The following is a 27655-nucleotide window of genomic DNA, read 5'->3' on the forward strand; positions in this document are numbered from 1 at the left end:
TTTTATACAGCTCCAGCATAAACCCATACTCTTACATTCTTTGCCTATTTTCTAGGAATATGTTGGCTCAGTACTCTCCCTATTTCCTTCTTGAATGAGTCCCACTGGTCTAAAGTTGGCTGCTCCTATTCCACTCTGACCAAATCATACTTGATCTTGTTGAAATCGCCCTTCCCCCAATGTAGAACTCTGACTTCTGACCCATCCTTGTCCATGACAACCTTGAATCTATCGGAGTTATGATTATTATCTGCAAAATGCCACCCCCACCCCCACATCGCAACAGTTCACTGAGAGCCGTGATCTATAATTTGAGTGGAGGTACTATCATTTCGACCAACCTGGCTGTCATCAGTTCCAATCCTCCAAGTCTGCTGCGTGCCTGACACATTGTCGGCAGTGGCGTGTAACGTCCTAGGTAGCGAAGGACTGTTGAGAAAAATGCGATGTTGTCCTGTGTCCAGCTGTGTTTCCATTGTGTAGTCACAGTTCCCTGTGACCAAACGATGCAGGGAAACGTGAATGGAGCAAGAGCACTTCCACCGCAACCGAACAACAGTCTCAGTAAGACATTTGTTCAGAGCTGCAGCAGTTCGAAAACTATCATCTGATGCGAAAATGATCCATCTTCACATCAACAACAAAGATATGCGGACGGCTTTAACTGCCACGGCGTCTTATCAGCTCTGACGTGAAAGCAAAGTCAGTGTATTGAAGTTGTCGCTTCAGCGACCTTGTGAATCTTTACATCATAACAAGTTCAATGTCAGGTTTTCTTCAAATCTTTCCATACGGCACCATCCAGTGTTGCCCACAGACTTGGAGCAACAGTGGTTGAGTTGTTTGTGTGCGCAAAATGCCTATGCTGGGTGTGCTGTGATAGGTCTCAACACTGTCAAAGCCTGAGAACTCGAACATTGCACATGTATCCCTCCTCGTTGCTGTCTCCTCACCAACCGACTATTCATGCTACTGGATAAACCCCGACTTCATAATCTTGACCATTAACGTTTTGTATGGCACCTTATCAAATGATTTTTGGAAATCCAATTGTAGAACGTCGACTTTTTCATTTTCGTTTACCCTACCAGTTACAGCCTGAAACACAAACTCTGAAACATGCAATACACGTGTCAAATACGAGTTCCGTTTCTTGAAAGCACGATAGCATTGTCACACTATATTTTTCGAACTACATTGTTAAGAATTGTTACATAAGAAGGTCTAGCACTTTCCCGAAGGTGATTCCAGGCTCATTGTCCTGCTATTTTCTGTTTTCTTTCTAACATTGTTCTCCAAAGCGGCGTTACATTTGCTAACTTTTAATCTGGTGGGACCCTTCAGCACCTAGAGGATTTTGGAAAATCGTAACCAGCACATTCACCGTCTCTGCAGACATATATTTTCGCAATTTAGGATGTAGGCCATCAAGACCTCTTGGTTTGTCGGATTTTAGATATTCAAATATTCTTCAGTACAGTTTCTCTACTGATGTTTAAATGAGATTTTGTACTGATATCAAGCACCTGGTGCAGCATGACTGGGTACAATATATTCCTGGATACAAAGCGTTAAGGAAGGATAGGAAATCAAAGTAAGGCAGTCAAATCGCAGTATTGATTAAACAGCGTTGCAATATGGGAGATATACTGCGAACAGCAACGGGATATGTTCGGTTAGAGCCATGAAATAATGGTTGTATTTCAAGTACTCGATGTATTTTATAGGAAATCAACTCGTGCAGACGATACAGAGGGACAAATTTGCAAGAAACGTGGAGAATTGCAAGAGTTATGGGCTAATTATAATGAAGGACATTTTTTTTCAAAATGGGCTAGGGTGCTATGGGCAAAGGTTCCTCCAGGGTCTTCAAGATTTTGTTGTACATCAGTATGTTTTCAGTGCAACGAGGAAGGAGGCAATACTGGAATTAGTTCTGATGAATGAAGTAGTACAAATGAATCAAGTGTCGGTAGGGTTACCAGGAGGAGAGAGCCATTATAGTATCCTAAGCATTGCGTTGGCTATGGAGCAAAAAAGCAAAGAAGAAACCAAGTAAAAATAAGTAAGTCTGGGCGAGTCAAATTTAATGATGTGAGAATATGCCTGAGCCAGGAAAAATGATATTGAAGATTGGCGCACCAAACTGTGATGGAAAGACCTTTAAAGGCGATATATTTCAAGTAAATTTTTGGCCTAGGGTCAGGAAACGGCGGATGGTGGTGAACAGTTTTTTTTTTCAAATAGGAGGAATTTTGTCACGGGGTTCACCAGGTGCCCGTGCTAGAACCACAGTTTTTCTTAACAAATATTAATGACCTAGAATTGAGTGTACAGGGTACAATTTCAAAGGTTTCATGTGACATATAAATTGGAAATATTGTTACCTGAGAGGAGGTTAGTTGTAAACTTCAGAGCACAGCGACCGGCTAAGTCAATGGGCGGACAAGTCACGGCAAATTTTAATGCAGAGAACTTTGAAGTGTGTTTAAGACCAGAGGGGCCTGAGTTTTTGTGCGAGTAATTGAAGTTGGCGGTATTGATTGCGGAAGCGCTTAATCAGCAAATGGGGTCCATGGCTTTATAAATGCCTCACATTTAGGGCCTTATCATTAGAACCCATTGGAATATTGTGTCCGGCTCTAAGCATCAAAATTTAGAAATGAAGCGAAACATTATAGAAGTTGCAGAACGATTCACAAGAATGGTTCCACAGATGAGAAGCTTCTGTATTGTGGAATGACTTGGGAAGTTGGGTGGTTCTCCTTAGATGAGAAGATTAAGAGCACATTTGATAGAGGCGACAAAAATCATCAGCGATCTGGACAGAGCAAATAAAAACAATTGTTGCCGTTAGCGATGCTATCAAGAATTTGAGAACATATTGGCAAGAGGTTTGATCCAGAAAGCAACCAGAACACAAAGAACACATTGTAGGCGGCGAGTGGTTACTATCCGGAAGACGCTGCTTGAGAGAGTGATACAAGCAGATTCAATTAACCCCTTCAAAATAAAAAATCTTCCAGAGCTACCGGATAAAGGCAGGGGAGTGCAATTAGTGGGTTTCACTTGGAAGGAGCCGACGTGTTGAATGCTACATTTCTCTGTTGGAAGCGTTCTAGGATTCTGGCATACACACGGATCTCCGTAAGTACACTTGCTTGGGATAACATATTTTGTATACATTTATTTGGCTTTTCGCTCTTTTTATTTGTCTTCCGTGAACTGTGACAAAGACTCGAAATTATTTCTGCAGTGCGGGAACTGGGATCAAAACCTGTACCTTATCTCTAAAGTGAATCCATTAAGTTAGTTTTATTGCACACATCTTTTTTATGTTAGACTTTAAGAACAACGCCCAGGCTGAACTAAAGGCAAGATTGTTTTCCGTGTTACTGTAACTATTAAACACTTCGTGCAACTATCTTACAGAATGCAATGCCTCCCTATTGGCAAAGCTGCAAACTAGATTAAACAGATATGGCCAATACTTCGCGGCGTTGAAACTCTGGAAATCCTTTCCGAACAGAATGTGGAATGGGGTTCACCATGCGGACTGCAGCTGTTCAAGCAGGCAGCTCACTGTCACCTTCTCAAGGGCAATTCTGGATGTGCAATTAATGCTTGCCTTGCCAACGACGCCTACTTCCTACGAACGAATAAAACAACCAAAGGTGTAAATCACAGAGAAGTACCTGACAACAGTTTTAAGATGTCGCACTGGCGGATTCTGTTTAACTGCGTCTTATGCTAGTTGCAGTGCACACGCATAGAGTCGTTCCTCAGCCATTGCAGAATGAGGGTAAGAATGAAATAAAAACAAATCAAAATTAATCTCGCGATAACTATCCCTACACTCCAGCTGCGAAAGGGTCTAGCTTCTTGACTGGCATTCATCTTTTCCCTGATGTAATACACGAATTCCAATTGTAACTAGTTTATGTTAAATAATTCCCAGTGCCGCCAACACCTGTCAAGATTATCCGCCTGTCCTATCCGCCCCTCACACTCCTCTGTACAACTGCTGGCTCCGGAGGCGGTTAACATCACTTGGTATGGAAATTGCATCGAACGTACATCTGGGATAAACTCCACGGTAATGAAGAAAGAGGAGAGATTATATGAAGCTTCCAACTTCGTCCGCCCTATGGAGATAGAACCGGTTTATGCATATCAGGTTTCTCCATGTCTCTCTCGAGGACCCAGCCAGTGAAAGCTACAGAGTTCGTGGTCAGGGTAACATTCAGGCATTCAAAATAAGCTGTACCTCTGAAAAATATAGAGGCCTGTGAAGCACGTTTTGGTTCCTTAATCTGTACCAGAACTTTCTTATGGGTGAGTTTGTAGAAATTTGCTGTGCTCAATGCAATATCAAAAATATTTTCACCAAGTGCCAGACTATAACGTTTTACTTAAAGTACAGTGGTGTGCGATTGGAGGACATATAATGGTTTGAAAATAAAATTGGCTTCATTCTGAAAGGAAGAGTATTATAATTTGTAATAACATTATTTTTATTCTTTCACGGGCTCAGGGAATTGCTGGCTAGGCCAGCATTTTTGACATACAACTGCACTTGAGAACGTGGTAGTGAGACGGCTTCTTGAACCATTGCAGGCCATGTGATGCAGATATACATCCAGTGCTGGTATGAAGGGGATCCTAGGACTTTGACGTAATGGCAGTGAAGCAATGGTGGTGCAGTTCCAAGTTGGGATGGCATATGTGTTGCAGGGGAATTTGCAGGTGAGCATGATCCCATGCAGCTGCTGCCATTTCTCTTCGAGGTGATAGAGCTCGAGGGTTTGGCTGGTGCTGTTCAAGGTTCTTTGGTGAGCTCCTGCAGCGCATGTAGCAGATGGTACACACTGCTACCACTGTGCGCCCTGCTGGAGGTAGTGAATATGTAATGCGTGGACTGTGTCCCAACCAAGCAGCCTGCTTTGTTCTTGATGGTTTCCAGCTTCTTAAGTGTTGGAGCTGCAGTCATCCAGGCAAGTGGAGAGTATCCCATCACGCTCCCATCTTGAACCTTGTAGATTGTGGACAGTCTGTGGAACAGTCAGGAGTTGAGCTACTCGCCGCAGAATGCAAACCCTTGGACATGCTTCTGATGGCAAAATATTTATATGTCTGGTCCAGTTCACTTTCTGGTCAATAATAGCCCCCACGATGTTGCTAGAAGGGCTTTCAGCGATGGCAAAGCCATTGAATATCAAGGGGAGATGGTACAATTCTGTCCTCTTGGAGATGGCCATTGATTGGCACATGTGTGGCGTCGTTAGCATGTTCCAGGCCTGAATGTTATCCAGGCCTTGCTGTGTATGGACACGGACTGCTTCAGCTTATGAGACTCGCCAATCGTACTGAACATTGTGAAATCATCAGTTAACTGCTCCACTTATGATGGAGGGAAGGTCACTGGTGGAGCAGCTGAAGGTGGTTGGGTCTAGGACACTACCCTGAGGAGCCTCTTCAGCAATGCCTAGAGACGGAGAGCATTGAGCTGCAACAGCCAAAACCAGCTTCCTTGGTGCTAGATATAATTCCAACTATTGGAGACCTTACCTGCTTCCCATTGACTCCAGTTGTGTGAGGGCTCCTTGATGCCCCATTCAGCCAAATACTGCCTTTATTTTAAGGGCACTCACTTTTACCTCACCTCTTGAGTTCTGCTTATTTGTCCATGTTTGGACAAAGGCTGTCATGATATCAGGAACTGAATGGCCTTGGCAGAACCCAGAGTGGGCGGTTATTGCTGTGTAAGTGCCGCTTGTGTGCAGATTCATTGATATTTCCAATAACTTTGTGGATGATCAAGGGCAAACTTATGGGGCAGTCGTTGCTGGGTTGGCTGGATTCTCATTTTTTGTTCACAGGGCATACCTGGGGAAGCATCCATATAGTTCTGCAGATCCCAGTGTTATAGCTGTACTGGAACAGCTTGGGATAGCGGGCGAATAGTTCTGCAGCACAAGTCGTCATTTCTATTACAGGAATGTTTTCAGAGTCCATTGTCTTTGTTGTACGCAAAGTCTTAAGCTGTTTCTTGATAAAACGTGGGGTGAACCAATTTGGCTGATGACTGGCATCTGTGATATCTGAAAATACAAATTCATTGCTAATATCGACAGTTGGGTGCCATCACTGAATGCTTTCTAGCACTCTTGAAAAAGCACCCTTGACCACTATTGTTTGTGTAGAATCCCTTTGACATTTTTGCATGCAATGTGCAGTTGTCCCTTCAATCGCATGGGTTTTGTGTTTAAAACCATTCAAATATGTGGTCCTTTTCTCTGAAGCCCTTTGAGTGTCAATATATAGAAAAACAACCATAGTGCTTATGGACCTTTTCAATTAATTTACCAAATAAATCAGCCAAGTAAGTCAAACCCGATTTGTTTTTAACAATCTGTGCTCACTTTCATTCAGCAGCCTATTCTATTTTTCAAATACGAAGTAATTTTGTCCCGATATGAGGTATTTAAATATGATTGTACTACGTTAGCTCACTGGCCGGTAGTTACTACATTTACACATCGCCACACTTTGAAAAGAGGTGTAACAGTTGTCTTCCCCTAATCGGTTTACACGAATCCATGACGAGGGCCTGACCAACAGATTTCCTACAATAATATCTCCGAAAACAGGAGGCAGATCACCTTTGATGTAGTTGATGTCATTCCCTACAACACATTTTTCATCACCTTCGACTAAATCCCCCATAATTTATGCTCGGTGTCTGGAACTGTGTTTCTTTATTAAACAGTCTATTTGATGTTTCTTTCTGACACACTGTTATAGAGGGAGGGACGGACAGAAGCTCCCAAATATAGTTCAGCCTAAACGCATGTATACGCTCATCAATCATGAACAATGCTGCATAATGATTGAATAAATTATGATAATTAATGATAATGAAATGCTGATATTATCACTGATATTTAATGTGTTGTTACACTGTTGTGTATTTTAGCCGTTGAATCCTGCTATTATATGACCCCCAGAATAAGAGGTAATTAGATTGGTATCTTCTTGAGGTTTGATGGCTGTGATTTGCCGATTCTGTCTGATATCTGACGTTTCCTCATTATTTAGCGTCCTTCCATTTGTAAGATGCTAACATTCGACTTTTTCCACCCGTTTAGCTAACGGTTCCCGTACTGTCCCCTATATTTTTGGATGTTCTGCGGGAGGGTTAATAATTCTACTCCTGAAAATTGTTTTCAAACTTCGGAAATATGTATAACTAAAGGTAAGGCGTGAAACTACAGTCGTTCAAAATTGGGTTTTATCGTCTAATTACTGTTCAACCCCGCCGTAGCAGAGCTTATAAGGCTCAGTGGGTTCTCGATTTCCAGGGCGGTGCCCATTGCACTGAAAGTAATTGTTCATCTGGAACCCAGTGAGCTGACGAGAACGGACCTAAAATGCAATATAATGTTTAGATTGTTTTCACTATTGGTGGGCAGTAAGCCTGACGGTTTTTCATTATTTACGGCAACAGGGCATCGTGTGAAATCGATAAATTAAAAACCATCAATTTTCGACTGTGAAGGGAGGGACAAAACATTGAATAGAAATAGTCAACGAAGCCGTGGGAATATAACATGTAACAGATGTTCAGCTGTAAAATGAACACATTTTCATTCAGCAGCAGGAAGGGATGTGACGTCCATACTGATGATAAGTCTGATCACTTCGTTTCAATTTTGGACAACTTTTGCCGATATGTCCCCGCATCAAGTTTATGATGAAATTCTTCATTGATGTAGCTTTTGTTGTCTTAAGGGCGCAGAGAATACGGATGCTATACCTGGCCAGTTCGAGGAGCAGGTCTGTTTCAGGCTGATGTACTATTGAAATATGCTGCGCACTTAAGTCATCGTTATATCAGTAATGCTGTGACATCAGAGCTTCTCCCGCCAAGTCCGTACGTCCCCCAGTGCCCTTCTCTGCTCTGATCATGCGGTCAATAACCCATAAGCAATGGTACGTGAATACATACAATTCTCCAGTCCTTGTAGACAGTTGAGGATTTGCATCCTGTAAATGCGGATCCGATGGTTGGTCAAGCGTGTGAAGCATAGCTGAGCTCAAAGAACAGAAAATGCAGGAAAGGTAAGGCAGCTATTGCGAACGGAAACATATTCAACGCTTCATATTGATAATCAGTCATGACCATTTCAATTCAGTTATCAACAACATCGCCGCCCATGAACATTTTATGGAGTGAGGGTGGGGGGAGGGGCCATGAGTGTTTACTGGGAGTTACCCCTGTCATTACCCATCCCCAGCCCCAATTCTTCCTCCGCCCAGACCCACTGAGGCCAAATCCATGCTTCTGAACTCAGCAAACTCTGAACTTTCTGTTGCATTAAATGATCAGTTGCACGATCCCACGCCGTGGGCAAATTGATTTCGAGCAGATATTAAGGTAATTGGCATGTGCTTCAGGGAGTTAGTAGTTTCTGTTTCCTTGCATGACTATTGCTGCAAATAAAGCGTGTTCATGATTTATTTCTTTTAGAATATTGCGTTTAGTTTTGGGAATTAAAGCTTTAGCTGTACATAAATGCGGACAACTGGTTGAGCAAATGACAGTAACAACACTGATGTAAATGTAACTCAAAACACTTTGGTTTATTACACTTCAACGCTAGTTTGTGTGAATCTTGCAAGTTCAGAGTTGATAGTGAAACACTCGAACAATGAATTATCCAGCTCTAAGCTTGTAGTGAATGAAAGATTTATACAACTGAATTTGAAATTCAAATTATTAATATGGCTTACTAAGAGAAGCGTGGAAAGTAAAAAATTAATTTACATTTATGTTTGACAATATCCCAGTGCAAGCAACGGCATCATGGAGACGAGCTGTGGGGGTAGTGCTTTTTTGTTGTTGTTTGTTTAAAATAGTTTTGTGTGTCGTTGACAGAAGCGAGCATTTCACTTTGGGGAACAGGAAGAGGCAGTTGTAGCTTTGATCTCCGTGTAGCCCTCGGAATTGGGATGCGAAAGAAAATAAATGTTAATCAGATCGGTCTGCCCTTCAATCTGAAGAAATACTAACAATCGTTAACCGTGTGGAACGCAGGTGAGGCTGTATCTCAGATTGGATTTTGTGGGGCTAAAATGCAGTTGGGAGATTTGCTGTAGCTTGCAGCTCATGGGGTAAATCTACTGTGCTCCTTGTGGAGCCTTGTGGCAGAAAGTAGTCAGTAGAGTTAGCTTGGAAAACTGTGAGAACGCAGTTGGCCACCTGAGGCAGCCCGAACAAGAAGCTGAGACATCTATAGCCGTGCAATCTGTATTGGAAAGGTAGACAGTTTCATGGCGAAAAATCAAATGGAAGGACCCCAGTAGAATATTGCTGTGGAGCATAGCTGGAACATCGGAGAGATTAAAAGTGAGTTCTGGATGGCTGTGACATAGCGTTGGGATGTTTCCCAAAGAAATAAATGAACCTTCAAATTTGTTGCAATGCCTTAAGGAATTATACGGGTGCGGTTAAATAAAAAGTCGGACTGAGCTCATAGCATAATTAATGATAACAGAAGGTGTTAAATTTCTAACGTTAACACTGTTTGGTTATTTTTCATATTACATTGTTTGGTTCTTTTTTGTTTGTTTAAAAATGTGAAATCTTGTGCCTTGGTGCTGTGGGTTAATTTCTGGGTGTTCCGCTATCTGTTTTAAACATTAACTAGATTGTGACACTATTACCACACGGGCAATGTCATACTATCCTATGACCTGCACAATGTATACACTTTCTTCATTGCTATATTGCGTTTGATGACTTGATATCCATATCATGTTTCTACACTACAGCTCCTTAGGTAATGCAAGAAGGAGAGGCAGAGATTATATCTTACACTGCTGTGAAATTTCGTGAACAGAAGAAAAATGGGAACCATCAGGAAGACCAGACTGTCTATGCTCAGGTACGACTGAGAAACATAACAGCACATTCCAACTAGGACCACTATTGCCTGACCTCAGTAACTCTTTCAAGTACAAACCCTTTCCATCTGTTTCAGATGAAGTTACATTGTTTCATAGTTTGCCATTGTGAGATTTGAACTCTTGATACTCTTTTGAGTAAACCTGTTTCCATCTGTTTCAGATGAAGTTACATTGTTTCATAGTTTGCCATTGTGAGATTTGAACTCTTGATACTCTTTTGAGTAAACCTGTTTCCATCTGTTTCAGATGAAGTTACATTGTTTCATAGTTTGCCATTGTGAGATTTGAACTCTTGATCTTGGGGTTACAAACCCAGTACCATAACCACTTGGCTATTTAGGCCGAGTCATGTGCATTGACAATCTGCAACTATAATTTGAGTAACAGGTGCTACTGACATTTCATTGCTGCTCCCACAGGTCATTCAGAGGCGGATGTTAAACTGACGTATGTGTCTTTGGATTTCGCCTCTTCCCAGAAAACGGAAAGAAGGAAACAGAAGGAAAGGAGAACAGCGTATACAGAGATAAAGATAAATTAGGCAGACGGAGAACACTGGATTGTACAACAAACTTAAAAGGTCCACGACTATTGCAGGCTGGCCATCCCGTTGTAAGAATATTACATCTATCTGAACACAGTAGGTTTTTTGTAAGATGCATTTATATTTATCAGGAAGGGAGGAAAGATCAGAGGATGAAAGGACAGGAAAACTATGGCACATGGACCCGGGCCTTTTCTTTAAATCTTCAAACCCTGCAAAATCAAGGTATCTGTGATATTGTAGGTAACCAATGCGAACAAAGAAGATGGGAGCCACTTGTATCATCAGATGGGAGTCGATAAGGCTAATCCGTTGATCCATTTCTGTATTTATATTATTGCATAGCAGTTTTAAATAGTATTTAAATTACAAAAAAAATCTACTTGGCTGTATACCTCTCCCCAAGTGTTTATGTTCCACAGAAACCGCCTCCCTCCCTTATTTGTCAAAACCGCTATTTGTTTCTCTATTCCATTATGTATCATTTGTTTATCAAACTTCTCCTGAAATGTGTCTACGTGAGTAGCATCGACTATTCCTTGTCATGGCGAACTGTGTGTGGTAAACATTTTCTGACTGCAGAGATTCCTCACAGATTTATTTATTTATATATATATATATATATATGTATATATACATACAATCTTGTGTTTATGCCTAAAGTTGTTGCCTCAGCCAAAAGTGGAAGTATCTGTTCTATATCTGCTCTGTCACCCGCTTTTATTGTCTTGAATCGTTTTCGCTAACCTCATATCCCTTGATTATTTTAATATGAACAATTATATCTATTTAGTTATCGGGTATACTCAGCGAAAGCGTATTGAAAGACATTTGGGGGATAAATCCAAATATCTACAAGCCTTTGAGTGAAGAACTTCCCCCTGATCTCCTTTGAATCACATTCTCAGTTGTTCTCCTTGAATAGGCAGAGGGATTCGATTACTCCCTCTGTCTCCCAGTATTGTATGTACAAATTCATCACCAATCTGCAATAGAGGATAGACATGTCACCACCAGTAATGTATTGGTTGTAGTAAGAACAACTTATTGACTCTGCCATAATTGTTATTGTACCATGGAACTTCCCCAGCTCACGAACTGGTTAGTTTGGAATAAACTGGATATTCCAACACTCTCTGTTTTTATCACCCGGTTGTGTTTCCAATTATTGCCAATAATATTTTAATTGTCTCTTCATTCCCACACACTTGCTACGACTGTGTGTCCTAACAATATATTTCATCGTTCTCCTATATTTTTGAATAATTGTTAATAACTAGTTTCACATAATCCATCTGACATTTTCAAGTTCAGCTTACATAATACCACTACAACTTCCATAATTCACTTTGTTAAGTCTCACCCTCCGTACCTCAGTGTTCTGGTGCTGGGTTGTACTGTTCTTTAGGCGGTGTGTCATTCCTTGGTTTCACAGTTAGCCTACAGGAAAGGTCACGCCATCTATTCCTCTTGCATGGTCGCAATGGGTGTTCGTCCATCACCTTTCTGTTAGTGGTGACCATATCAGTTAATTCAGTGTTTTGGTTCTTGTGAATCCAATCCGAAAGGTTTCATGGAAGTCTTCCTTATCTCCAGCACACAGATTTCCTAAATATTACACGGTACCCGCCTTCATGTCCCTTCCAAAAATATCATCAAACCAATGCTGTGGAAAGAGTATTACACCGTCTATCAACGAATTGGCACTAAATAACAGAGATTGGATTGAACAGAAATATTTTCGTGTCCTTTGATCTCATGCCTCACGTGATTGTTGTTTTTGGTATGTGCCCTGCAAGGCATGTCCTCTCTCTCTCCGACCTTCAACTTCTAATTGATTTACATACAACGGTGTCCACTTGTCAATCAGAGATAAACCCAGGCCTCCTTTTCTTTATCTTCCCTACAAACTTTCCTTGTTCACCAATGAACAAAAGGCTCGACGCTGGATGCCATTCTAGTGACAATGAAATTCCAGATTGAGGAATATTTGCTTTCGTATCAATTTTAAACCCTTGTCAGATATCAGTGTTTGAGCCCCGATATATATATATATATATATATATATATATTTAAAGTTGGTTTATCTGTCAAGCATTCAATAGCGCCTTGATGATTTAACCAAGTTTTCTTATACCTTCTGTGATTTTCTACAAAAGTAAATCTCGTTTAATTGCAAATTGTCTCCTGACCTGTCAATTGAAATTCCAGGTCGCTTCCTTGCATAAAAACTATTTAGAAACAGGAGCGTATCATTTCGCCTAGCTAGCCTGTTCGGACATTCAAGAATATAGTGGCTGAACTGTGACACAGCCCCATATTACCAACTTTGACTCACACACCTTATTATGTTCTGAAAACCGGAAGTCAGCAGCCAGAGAATTTTTGGAATATAAAAATAGAAATTAATCTAGCACCGATTGTCATTTATGAAATTAATATACAGGTGTCCACCACCCATTACGTGTAGAGGTGCTTGTCCACTTTGTTCCTAATTCTGGATTTCCAACCAACAGCAATAGTTTTTCTCTACACTAACAGATTATTCATATCTCGAAAACTTCAATCAAATCACAATTTCCCCATTTGAATTGCAAGGAATGTCACCATTGTGTATGTAATATCCCTTCGTAATTTGATTCTGAGACTTTGCTAAATCAATGCTGTCGTGACAAGAGGGCAAATTTTACTTTCCCTCAGACTTCTCCATTAATTCAATTGACTCTAGATGTGGTGCACAGAATTGCTCAAAACAATTCTCGATCACTTTCAGGCAAATTCGCCTGCTTTTAGTAGGGGCAAATTTTAATTGCGACACATGAGTACAACGCAATAACACTTAAGCACTTTAGCACCTTTTGTATTGACTTCTGCCGAATCATCGTCGCTGGGGAATTAAAAGGATATTCGCAATAATGTACATAAGTACGCAATTCCGGAGATGGAATTTTGTCTTTTAAAGTGCTCAGTGTAATGCCACACATGAGTAGTTTATCAGAGCGCAGAATGCAAGAGGCATGCGGAGACATGAATGGTTTGACCGGTCCATTTGACATTATCAGAGAATCCAATGAAGCTTTAAATTTATCGTTTGAGGCCTGATAAGTAATACGACAGATGGTGAATCTTGTTTCTAGGAGTACTGTCCAATTATCTATCCATATCTGTGTGTAATTGGATGATATACCCAGCGCCATCCGGGCGTCATCCATTCACTGACATGTTAGCGCACATCAGTGAATAAACTGAGTGATTTAATGCTACCCTATCCATTCCGAGAGATATCGTGGCTAGTTTTACCTCACCTTCCTGAGATAAATTAACTCAAAGGAACGGCAATGAAACTGAGATCTTCCAGGTATAATGGTTTAATTGTAGTCGTGCAACACTGAGCAACTGATGTACACCTCTGTTTCTGGACAATTGCTCCATTACGTCCATGTCAGCCTCAGGTACAACAGGCTTTCCTTCCTGTGTTTCTGGCGGTTCAAATGTTATTAGGAATGTGGAATTCGAAACACTAATGGTTCAGTCATGACCTTATCGAATGGTTTATTAACAATATTGATAGTACTACCAACGACATTGATGGGATGAAAGTAGAGCTAGCTGAAATGAACTGGCCATTTAGGTTAAGGGATAGGTCTATAGATATACAGTGGCAGGCCTTCGGAGGAATATTTCATAAAACACGGAATAGGCACATTCCAACAAGAAAGAAAAGTTCCAATGGGCGACCTTAATCAGTGATTAACTAATATCAAGTTTCAAGAAAAAAAACATTTGATTACGAAAAGGTGGGTGAGAGGTCAGAAGACTGGACAGAATTAAAATTAGAAAAAACAGCAGCAAGGAAAAAAAAAAGATTAATAAGGAGGGAAAAGTTAGAGTAGCTCGTTGCACACCAGGCCTGGTGTAGCCTGCTCACAAGTTGGAACTAGAACATGCTGTTCTATGATATTATTCCGAAAACCTGAATGAATTACTCCTCTAAGCTACTTTTTGCCCATCTGATTTTGCGTCCTATAAGTAAATTGAAACACCACCCCCGCCCCCCCCCCCCACCCCCCCGCTCCCCCATCATTTCCGTGTTACTTTCAGACAAGCTCCTACTATTCCTTCCTTTCCACCCTGTCCTACCATGTGGCTACTGTTAGGGGCCTGCGCACCACTCCCACAAATACCTTCTCGCCTTTATCATTTGTTATCTCTACACAAACCAGTTCTCCATTTTAATTTCCTGAACTCAAGTCGTCCGTCTTTTTTGTGCTAATACCATCATTAATTTAAAGGGCCTTTCAGCTTTTCCCAGTGTCCTGTGCGTCCTAGATGTTCAACGTCCAGGTGCTAATTTATGTCATCCTGCAGCCCTGTCTCTGCAATGGATATCAGATTGTACTTATTTATTTCTATTTGCGCGATCAGTTCATCATTTTTCCAACGTTGTGTGCATTCAGATAATGAGTCATTAGATTTTCTCGGTATTATTTTACCAACCTCTGGCCTTATTCGCTGATTTGCTCTTTGGTTTGTATTTTCAGTCCCTTCCAGTCATGGTCTGTGTGTCCGTTCCCATATTAATGCGTTTCTCTTTTGCCTTGTCTCTACTCTTTGACGTAACACAGCTTTCCAAACTTAGGACGCTCTCTACTAACCTAATATTGCAGTTCGTGAGAACACTGCTGGGAGCATTGATGGTTCAGGTACAGACCTCCGACGTGGGACAACCCCACTTGCCCCAAGATTGGTGTCAGTGGGCCAGGAACAGAAACGCACTTCTCCCACATCAATATTCATGCCATCGCTCTTATCTCCCCCTCTGAAAATACATTGAACAATTTTAAGGAGCTAGAGACCAAGTCAAAGTAGAGACAAATGTCACAGGTTTGCTTTCCCAGCACTAGAAGCACTAAACGCTAAAAACATTCCAGGCCCGATAGCAGGAAGCCCCCAGGAGCCCTGTGCACTGGCATTATCTAGAAAAAGATTCCTAGCATGAGGTAAACTAAAAAAGGACCTCTTGTTGAGTTATGGACAGCGGGGAAGCGACCATCCTGAAACCTCGGGTAAGTGTCGTGTATTGATTTGTTAAAAAGATTAAAGCAAACGATTACCATTGGGGAAAATAGCAGTTTCTAGATTTTAAAAAATATATCAGTATATTAGGGTGCTCGGACACAAGGAGAGGTCCCAGTCAAGTAACACACCTGGTTCTTCACATGGAAAATGCACTAGGAAAGCTCGAGCTAGACCGACGGAAGAGTTCCTTTGCACCTCAACCAGACAGCAGAAAGCTGCTATCGCAAGCTACCGAAATCAGCACATTCTGGGCGAACCATCTGTTTGTCCTTTGGGACCAGTGAAACTCTCTGAACTGTCATAGGCTGTCTATTTTTACTCTCTATTTGGCGAATGCATCATGCCTCAAAAATTGTTTCTCGATAAACTTACGAAACCACAATAAAATTTCTTACAGGTACAGATCTACATATCTTAAGTTACTGCGGCTCCCGAGCCAAACAATTACACAGATAATTGCAAAGGCGTCCTCCATTCATACCATATCGAACCCCTTCCCTGTCTCGCTCACAGTCACACCCTCCTGTCGCTGAACATGAACCAAACCAGACGCCTCTTGGAACGAAGGATCGAGTTAAATTTCCTCCGCCCCCACACCACCCCCTCCCCGCCCCCCCTCCCCCCACGCACCCCCGCCTCGCTATGTGTCACAACGCTTACAGTAAGTTTCCGCTTGTTTGGCTCTGAGCCGCAATCAATTACCGCGGGCATGTTTGCCTTGAATCGTACTGCGTCCATGAGCTTTCACGTTCTGCAGCTGCCACATATCACCTTCGAAGCATTTTTAGAGCAATTGAATAATTAGTTATTTTACTGATTACATTTTAATTAACTTCTGAAGCCCTGTCGATGTTTATATTATTATTATTTCAACGAATGTTCTCGTAACCGCGATTGAAATTCCTACTTAAGATAAACAAGAATTACTCGCCAGTCAACCTTACAAGCTTTACTAATATCAACAAAACTTCTACTTGTGAAAACAACTTACTATTAGTACAACTACCCGAGTTTTCAAAGGGAAATCAGAATAATTCTTGCCATCAACTACCTGTTTCCTTGTGATGAGGCACTTGATTCTCTCACGACTCAAACTATCCCTTCTGGAGCCAAGATCTGAGCTTTTTCTTTCTGGATTTCCCGGGACCACCGATCCCGTGATCTTTTCTGAAGTTTCTTGAAAATGTAGCTATTTAAGTGAACAGCATCTCTTCCCTTGCTACACTGAATTTCCTCACTCACCAATATCAAAAGTACACACTCTGTGTTCAGCTGCACTTAGCGACATGCTGTTGTCTTCATGCTTGCTCAATTCCACGACAAAAGATGATATCTAAATGTTTACCATTGCAAAGACTAGCTTTAAAATACAGGCAGTTTTTTAATTCATTTCACGTGATCATGTATTTGAAAGCCCACCAATCGCCACGTTGAACTTGCGCCCCGAGCATATTAGAAATATGGCGAGAATGGGAAGTAAGAAGAAGCTGAAGCCAATGTATAAAGCTTAAGAGGAAGATTGGAACTCAGCTGTTTAAAAGTACAACCGCGAATGTGATTACAGAATATATAAATAAAATGAAAATCGTCATTGAACACGAATCGGAATAAACATCGTCGCGCTGACTGAATACTATTCAAGCCTGTTGGACAATTCACTGTGACACCTAATATTTCGGTTCATTTCTTTCTGGTTGGGGGAGTGCTCCTTTGAAATCGTCCAATAAAGTTGAAAGAATCATGGAAAACAGAAAAAAGAGAAGGCAATTCAGCATTTCCAACCTGTCCCCCAGCTCAATAAAATCATGGCTGATCTGTATCTTAATTCCATTTACCAGCCTACGGTCCATAACTGTTGATCCCTTAACATAATAGCAAAACGTTTACCTCATCCTTGACATGATCACATAACCCCGTATCCACAGTCTACAGGTGGAAACATTTAGACTGGCCTTTGTGCCACAAAGTGATTTTAGATTCCATTCCTGAATGACGTGCTGCAGCATTTCCAACCAGGCAAAACGCTTTCTCTCTAACTGGCATAACGAATACTTATTATCATTTTGAACACAGCGATTGTGCCACAAATTAAAATTAAAAACTCAGTGGAATTAGCACAATATCGATTCAATCTGTTCCTGTAATGTAATATACATCTCCAAGGCCATTATCTAATTCCTGAGATGAAGAGCACGCCAGATGGGCTCTGAAAATGGTAGCGAATAGTACTGAACATTGCGCAATCAATATCGAATATCCCAATTTCCGAGCTTATAATGAAGGAACTTCATTGATGAAGCAGGTGAAGATGGTTGGGCCGAGGGCTCTGCCCTGAGAAACTGCTGCAGTGATATCCTGGAAGTGACATGGTTGAAGTACAACAACCACAACAATTTTTAATTTGTACTAGGTATGACGTCAACAAGCGGAGAGTTGCCCCGCTGATTCCCATTGAGTTCAGTTTTGATAGGGTGCCTCGTTGCCACATTGGATTAAGCATTGCATAAATGTCCAAGGTTGTCACGTTGACCACCCCTCGGGAGGTCAGCACTTTTGTCCATGTTTGAACAAAAGCTATCATGAGGTCCATAGCTCAGTCATCCTGGTGGAACCCAAACTGATCGGTCGTGAGCAGGTTATTCCTAAGCAAGTGCCGCTTGATAGCACTGTTGATGACCCCTTCCATAATATTACCATGATCGAGCTTAGACTGATGGCGTGGTATTGGCTGGGTTAAATTTGACCTGCTTTTTGCGGATGGCCTATACATCGGCATTTTTTATCACATTGCCGGGTATGTGTCAGTGTTCTAGCTGTACCGGAACAACTTGGCTAGGGACACGGCAAGTTCTGGGGAAAAGGCCTTCATTACTATTACCATAATAGTGTCAAGGTCCACAACTTTTTTAATACTTGGTGCCTTCAGGATGTCTTTTTTATCACGTGCTGTGAACTAAATAGGCTAAAAATTGGCGTCTGTGATACTGGGGTCTCTGGAGAAGGTCGAGATGGACCATCCTCTCATCACTTCTGGCTGACGATTGTTGCAAATCCTTCAGCCTTAACATTTGCACTGATGTGCTGAGCTACCCCATCATTGAAGAATGAGGTGTTTGTGGAGCCCCTTCTCCAGTGAGTTGTTTCATCGCCACTATTCACTATTGGATGTGCCAGGAATGCAGAGCTTAGATCTAATCCATTGGTTGTGGTGTCGCTTCAAACTGTCTATTGCATGCTACTTACTCCCTCTGGTGCCCATGTAGTCCTGGGCTGCAACTTCACCAGGCCTGATGCTGATCCTGGCATGCCCTTGTGCACACTCAGGGCTTGTTGATAATGTCAGCGTGGGGTATAAGCTGGTCAATTATGTATCAGATTGTAGTTGAGCACAATCCTGCAGCAGCTGGTGGTCCACAGCGCCTCATGGCTAGCCAGTCTATTGTTGCTAGGCCTGTACGAAGTCTATCACTTTTAGCACGTTGGTCAAGATGGAGGGCATCCTCAATGCAAAGATGGACCTTCGTTTCCACAAGTACTGTGCAATGATCACTTGAACCGATATTGTCATGCACAGATGCCTCTCCGGCAGCCAGGTTGGTGAGAGTGACTTCAAATATGTTTTTTCCCTCTTGTTAGTTCCCTCACCACCTGCCGCAGAACCTGTCTAGCTGCTATGTCCCTTAGGACTGTCCATCTCGGTCTACAGCGATGCTACTGAGCCATTTCTGCTCATGGATATTGAAGTCCCCCACCAAGGGTGCATTCTGGACCCTTTCCACTCTCTGGCCTTCTTCCAAGTGATCTTCAACATGGAGGAGCATTGATTCATCAGCTGACGGTGTGGGGGTGGGGGTGTGTTGGGCGCTGTGCACTACCTGGGAAGCAGCAGGGTATTTCCTTGCTCATATCTGACCTGATGCCATGAGACTTCATGAAGTCCAGAGTCGATGTTGAGTCCCACCCGTCAACGTGCCAATGTACAACCTTTACTTGATCTATCCGGCTGCTGGAACTGGATATACCCAGGGACAGTGATGCTGGCATCTGGGAGTTTCCATGAGTATGATTATATCAGAAAAAGCTGATTAATCTCCCTAATAACCAGCAGCTGCAGAATGTTGTTCAACTACAATCTGTAACATCATGAACTGGCTTATGTCCCAGGCTAACACTATCACCAAGCCCTGTGAGTGCAGAAGCATATGGCAGGATCAGCACCAGGCATATCTGAAAATGAGGTGTCAACGTGGTGAAGTTGCAACTCAGGACGACATGGGTACCAGAGAGTGTAGGTAGCGTGCAATAAACAGTTCTAAGTGGTACCACAAGCAACGGGTTAGATCTGAGCTCTGCATTCCTGGCACATCCAGTAGTGAATATTCGCTATAAAACAACTCACTGGACAGGGAGGCTCCACAAACACCTGATTCCTCAATGATGGGGGAGCTCAGCACATCAGTGCATTCGCAGCAGTCGTCAGCTAGAAGTGACGAATCATCCATCTCGAACTTCTCCAGAGCACCCAGCATCACAGACACCAGTTTTTAAATATCGAGTGGTCTGTGTGGATTCATTCCTTGCATGTCTCATGGTGGCGAGGCTATTTCAGAGCCAACCACATTGCTGCGGGGTTGGTATCACATGCAAACAACTAAATTCCATTCGCTAAAGAGGGACCGCATGGGATTTTACGACAGTAATTTCATGGTCGTCATTATGCTTTTAATTGCCGATTTGTATTGAATTCAAATTCCACCATCTGCTGTGGTGGGATTCAAACGCGGTTACCTAAGGAATTATTCTGAGTTCCTAATCCTCTGCCAAGACCACTACGCCGCCACCTCCCCTCAGTCATTAGCTTTCTGCAGCCTTCGACGCAGTAAACTGCAATCCCTCCCCTCCATCATCCAGCTGGTTGAAATTGCCCTTGCTTGATTCCATTCCTGTCAATAGACCGGTACCCAGAAAAGCAGCTGCCATGGCTTCTCTTCCCTCTCCCACACCATCACATTCGGAGATTCCAAGGATTTTGCATTACCCCATTCTATTTCACGTCTCCATTTGTTTTCCACCAACATGGAAGAAGCAGGGACGGTGGTGCACTGGTGAAGTCATTGAACTAATAAGCCAGTGGCGCAAAGTAATCTTAGGTGGGCGTGCATTCAAATCGCAACAGAGCTGGTTGAATTCAAATTCAATTAATACATTTGTAATTATAAGGATAGTCCGACCATGAAAATTGTTATCCATTTTGGCTAAAACCCGTCTGCTTGATTAATGCGCATTTAGAAGAAAAGCTATCACCCTTACACTGCTTGACCTACACGTGACACTAGGAGCAGAACAATATTCATGACATAACAGAAAATGCGACTTGAAGGCAGAGAGATAAGAGTCACATGTAGGCAGGCAAATTTTGTTCTGCGCCGAACATTTGTGAATCAAACGGGAATTTTACGACAATCAATTATAGTTACCGTTCTGGAGATAAGCTTTGTATACCAGAATTTGTGAATTAAATTTAACTTCCACCAGCTGCCGAGATGGTGTTTGAAATCATATCCCCAGAACGTTGGCCTGGGCCCCAATGTTACTGCTCCATGATAGTGCAATTATTCCGCCATCTCCCTCTGGCTTTTCCAGCCACACCACATGACTATTTCAAAGCACCACCACATGGAAGTTCCCCTCCAAACTGCACAGCACCCTGACGCCGGACTCAAATGTTGGAACTCCCTTCACAGCAGCAGTGTGAGCGTCTTTATACTAGATAGAGTGGGGATATTCAAGGCGGCATCTCACCATCAACTTTTCAAGGTTAATTATGGATATGCAACAAATACTTGCCTTGCCAAGGTCGACCACATTCCATAAATTTTAAAAAAATGTTCACTTGCTACTCCATCACCCATCAAGGCAACATTAAGTTCCACTTGTGTGTTAGTAGCACACAGCTTTATCTCATCACCACCTCTCTGGAGCCGTTCATTATCTTTAACTTGTCTCTCTAAACTTCTCCTGCCATTTTCAGTGACTTTTGCATTGATACATAAGCAACGCTCCATCGCATTTTAATTGCTTGGTAGTACAGAACTTGAATATTGCTGAAAGAAAGGGATTTTGTTGAAATTTCTCATCTCGAGTTTATTGGGACCATCGCAAGAATACCAATGTCAGTGTAAGCAACAACTTTAGGGTGTATGAGTAGAGAGTGCTGATTGGTTGGAAACTGGGCTCTATTTGGTAGAGGAATTGACATGGAGAATATACCAACTAATGGTGCCTGGTGCATGAATGGCTAATCAGCTTGTGAATGGGAGCTTTAAAAAAAAACAGCGAGAGTTTAGGACCTAGAATGAACTGTCTTTAAATGAGAATTGGATAATTTTCTGGAGAGAAGAACTGCAGTGCAAAGCAGAATAAAAATGGGGAGGTGGGTCAAGGTAAATTGCTCTTGCAGGGGGCCGGAATAGGCACGGGCTAATTGCCTTTTTCTGTGCTGTAAACTTTCAATGATTCTGTAATTATATGATACCAGAAACACAGAAACACCAGTGGCAGCATCCAGTCATCACTGGCACCTGGTCACCCTGAACGCCCTTGCCCAGTCACTAACAGCGGCATCCCCCATTCTCAAGCTGATTAGCCATTCAGCAGCAGCACAACACAATCATGAGATACATCATCCATCAGCCTACCGCAAAAGCACTGCCACCTGAAAAAGCATCCAATAGCTGGTAAAAGTACTAATCATGATCAGCGTATTCCAGTCACCATTTCACAATCACCAGCAAATAAACTCCTCAGTCTGTTATCATTACCAATAACTAGTCCTTAGCAACATCATGAATAACCAGGAATATTCCCTATCAACATAAACTCTAGGTTACCAAAAGTGCATTCACTTTCCAGAGAAAATGCATGGTCTCCTGCAACATCCAGACTCTAACAGGAACATAGGGTGACCAGCAGAATCAAGCAGACACTGGAACATCATCATCCAGTCATCAATACCAGTACAATTCAGTCACCAGTAGCAACATCTAATTAACAGGATAAATACTTAGACATCAGCAGCATCACTTAGTGACAAGCAAGAAAATCGTGATCACCAACCTTTCATTCACCAGCAACTGTATTACTTAGTCTCAAGCAGCAACATCCAGTAACCAAAAGGATCAACCACACATCAAGAAATCAATCCAGTCACCAGCACGACCATTGCACAGTCAGCCACAACAATAGCTTCTAGTTACCAATACCAAGCTTTTGGGAGATGGTGTTGTAGTGGTAACATCACTGGGCAAACAAACCAGAGGCCCAAACTAATGGTCTAGTAACAGGGTTTCAAATCCCTCTCCGGCATCTAGTGGGATTGTAATTCCGTTAAAAATTCTGCAATTGAAAGCCAACTTCAGCAATGTTGGCCGTGCAACTATTGTTGATTGTCACCAAAACCTATCTGTTTCCTTCAGGGAAAAAATCTGCCATCTGCTAAATATGATATTGTCCTGGTCTGGCCTACATGTGACTCCAAACCTACAGCAACTGACTCTTAACTACCTGCTGAAATGGCCTGTCAAGCCATTTAGTTCACAGTCAATTAGGGGTGAGTAGTAAATTCTGGTCTTGGCAGGGCCACCCACATCCCTTGAATGAGTAAAGAAACACCAGCCAGATTATCCAATCACCAGCAGCATTGCCCAGTTGCCAGCAAAATCATGCAATTAGTGGCAGCACTATCGAGGCACCAGCAAAATTAGCCAGACACCGTCATTAAACTAGTGAACATAAAGTACAATTTCTTCTGCCGAAGTATCATACAGTCATAGATTTATAGTAGTCTATAGCACAGAAAAAGGCCCCTTAGCCCATCGAGTCTGTGCTGGTCAAAAAAGTGCCTAAATATTCTAATTCAATTTTCCAGCACTAGGCCCATAGCCTTGTATGCCATGGCATCGCAAGTGCTCATCCAAATTCTTCTTAAATGCTATGAGGGATTCTGCCTGTACCAGACTTTCACGCAGTGAGTTCCAGATTCCCACCCCCCTCTGGGTGAAACAGAATCTTTTTCACATCCCCTCTAATCCTCCTGCCCCTTAAATTAAATCTATGGCCCCTGGTTTTTGATCCCTCTGCCAAGGGGAAAGGTTCCTTCCCGCCTATCCTATCTATGCCCCTCATAATTTTACACACATCAATCATGCCCCCCTACCCCGCCCCCCCCCCAACCCCATCCCCCCTCAATTTTCTCTGCTCAAGGGAAAATAACTCCAGTCTCTCCAATCTATCCTCAAAACTAAAATTCTCCAGCCCAGGCAACATCCTCGTAAACCTCCTCTGTCTAGTGCAATCACATCCTTCCTATAATGCGGATCCCAGGACTGCACGCAATACTCTGGCTGTGGCCTAACAAGCGTTTTATACAGCTCAGCATGACCTACCTGTTTTTACATTCTATGCCTACATTCTAGAAATATGTTGGATCAGTAATCTCCCTATTTCCTTCTTGAACGAGTCCCACTGATCTGATGCTGATTTACCTAAAAGCAGCATCTGCCAGTCCACTCTCGCCAAATCACATCTGATCTTATTGAAATCTGCCTACCCCCAATGTAGAACTCTGATATCTGACCCATCCTTGTCCTTGAACATGAAAACCTTGAATCTATCGGAGTTATGATCACTATCTGGAAAATGCCCTCACACCCACACACATCCCACCCCGGCCCACATCGCAACTGTTCATTGAGAGCCTGCCGTATAAATTCAATGGAGGTTCTATCGTTTCTACCAACCTGGCTGTCATCAGTTCCAAACCTCCAAGTCTGCTGCATGCCTGACAGATTATCTGCAGTGGTGTATAACGTCCTAGGTAGCGAAGGACTCTTGAAAAAAATGCGATGTTGTCCTGTCGTCCAGCTGCGTTTCCATTGTGTAGTCGCAGTTCTCTGAGACCAAACGATGCAGGGAAACCTGAATAGAGCCAGAGCACTTTCACAGTAACCGTACAATAGTATCAGTAAAAAATTTCTTCAGAGCTGCAGCAGTTCGGAAACTATCACGTGATGCGAAAATGTTTCATCTTCTCTTCAACAACGAAGATATGTGGGCGGCTTTAACCCTCACGGCCTCTTCTCAGCTCTGATGTGAAAGTAAAGTCAGTGTATTGAAGTTGTAGCTTCAGCCAACTTGTGAATCTTTACATCACAACACGTTCAATGTCAGGTTATCTTCATATCGTTCCATACGGCACCCCCCCCCCAGTGTTTGCCACGGACTTGAAGCAACAGCGATTGAGTTGTTTGAGTGCGCAAAATGCGCCAGCTCGATGTGCTGCGATACGTCTCAACACTGGGCATCATTTACACGGGTATATATATTTACACATGTCTGATAAATAAGAAGAGAGATGAGAACTGAGTAGATATCACTTAGGTAAAATGTTTATTGTACAGTTTCCCAGTTCCTTTTGTTCTATAATTTGTAATACTTCCTCTTTATTCGTGTTGCTAATCATTGTCTTTGCGCATAAACAGTATTTGTGCTTATTTCTGACAGTAGCTGATGGGGCCACTCTCTCGGCGACTCAGTTCCCCGTTCGTGTGACTTCAGTGAAAGGTGCAAATGTTTCTATGAATTGTTCGTTCGGGCTTTTCGATTCCAACGCATGGATGGATGTTTATTGGCGGAGAGGCAGTAAGAACAGGACACTGGATGTGACTGCAGACGAAAGGAAAGTAATGATACCGTTGAAGCAAGGAATCATCCGAACTCCACCTGCTGAATGTGAGTTTCCAGGATGCAGGAGTCTATCATTGCAGCGTGAGAGACAGGGCAGGAAAGATTTCCAATGGGAATGGGACTGAGCTGATTGTACACGGTGAGTGAGAGGGAACGGGTAAAGAGTTAGAATAAACTTATGAAGGTATATCTTACAAAATAGTTAACAGAAGAGCAGCAAGGCATTTGTCTTTCTTTGGAACTGTTATTGCGTATCGCAATTGGCAGCGATCCCTTTCCGTTCACCCGGAGCTGCAACATTCATCGATCTGCGGATATCAACACTACTGATCTCAGCCAATCATTGTTGCTTAATGCTCTATCATTTAGTTAACTGTATTTTATTTAATTTAGTTAATTTCCTGAGTATGAAAATCTCTGGATGGGCTGGAATTTATTGATTATTCATATTTCTCGTTGAGAAAATGGTAGTGTCTATTTTTCTTGAATCAATCTTGCGACGTGGTGAAGGTCCTAGCACCGTGCTATCACGGAGGGGTTCCAGGATGTTGATTCAATGAGGACCACCCTCTTAGCTGAGACATATCTCCCGTGTTCAAAGTTCCTCAGGCAGTGGAAACAGCCGCTCCGTTTCTACCCTGTTAAGTCCCCATCAGAACCTTGTATGTTTCAACGTGATCACGTCTCATTCTCCTGACCTCTGGAAAACATAAACCCAATTTGCTCATTCTGTCATCATAAGGCAATCCTCTCTATCCGTAGACCAATCTAAAGAACCTTCCCTCCATTGCTTCTAATTCAATAATAGGATGTATTAAACATGGCGATCAAGCAAAAGATAGCATGACAGTGTTGGGTCGCTAAAGCCCGGTGCAAGCGTAGCAAAAGTTATTTATTCTTGTCCTCCAATCCCAGTACAATAAAGGTCAACATGCCATTTTTCTTCCTAATTGCCTATTGCTCCTGCATGACAATGTTCTATCTTCCTTGTACGAGTACCCAAGTCCCTCTAAACACCATCATTGACAGGATTCATGTTAACAACATATTCTGCTTTACCGTTGTTACGAACGAAATTCATGCCTCGCACTTGCCCACGTCTTACTCAATCTGCGAACGTGTTGCTCGCTCACTTAACTATCTGTCTCTCTTTGCAGCCTCTTTGTGTCCTAATCACAACTTATATTCCCACGTAGCTTTGTGCTGAAGGAAGCTAAGATACATTCCGTCTCTTTGGTGAAGTCAATAACATAGATTCTAAAAAGCTGTGCCTCCAGAGCCGTTTCTCGTGGCATTCCACTTGTCACAGCCTGCGAACTCGGACATGGCATATATGTCCCTCCTCGCTGCTGTCTCTTCACCAACCGACTATTCATGCTGATATATTACCCCGAACTCCGCATACTTGGCCATATGCATTAACCTTTTGTATGGCACCTTATCGAATGACTTTTGGAAATCCAATTACACAACGTCGACTTTTTCATTTTTATTTAACTTACTAGTTACATCCTCAAACAAAAAAACAATAAAACATGCAATAAATGGGTCAAACACGAGTACCGTTTCTTGAAAGCCGGATAGCATTGTCACACTATGATTTTCGACGTACTTTATTAAGAATTGCTTCATAAGAAGGCCTTGCACTTTCCCGAAGGTGATTCCAGGCTCATTGCCCTGCTATGTACTGTTTACTTTCTCCCTTCGTTCCCTAATAGCGGTGTTGCATTTGCTAACTTTTAATCTGGTGGGACCCTTCAGCACCTAGAGGATTTTGGAAAATCGTAACCAGTACATCCCCCGTCTTTGCAGACAAATATTTTCACAATTTAGGATGTAGGCCATCAGGTTCTCGCAGTTTGTCGGATTTTAGATTTTCAAATTTTCTTCAATACAATTTCTCTATTGATGTTAAAATGATATTTGTGCTAATATCAAGCACCTGGCTCAGCAGGGTGCATGACAGGGCATTACGTATTCCTGGATAGAACGCATTAAGGATGGATTGGAAATCAAAATAAGGCAGACAAGTAGCATTATTGATCAAACAGTGTTTGCAAAATGGGAGAGATAGTGCGGGCAAGAACGGGATTTGTTCGGTTAGAGCCATGAAATAATATTTGTATTTCAAGTGTTCGATGTATTTTCCAGGAAATCAATTAGTTCACACGATACAGAGGGGCAAATTTGCAAGACATTTAGAGAATTGCAAGAATTATAGGCTAATTATAATGAAGGACTTTTTTTTTCAAAATGGGCTGGCGTGTTAATACAGTTAAGGGCAAGATTTTCTCCAGAGTGTTCAAGATAATGTACATC

The sequence above is a fragment of the Carcharodon carcharias genome, chromosome 7 (genome assembly GCF_017639515.1).
Source record: "Carcharodon carcharias isolate sCarCar2 chromosome 7, sCarCar2.pri, whole genome shotgun sequence".
Classification (NCBI taxonomy): domain Eukaryota; kingdom Metazoa; phylum Chordata; class Chondrichthyes; order Lamniformes; family Lamnidae; genus Carcharodon; species Carcharodon carcharias.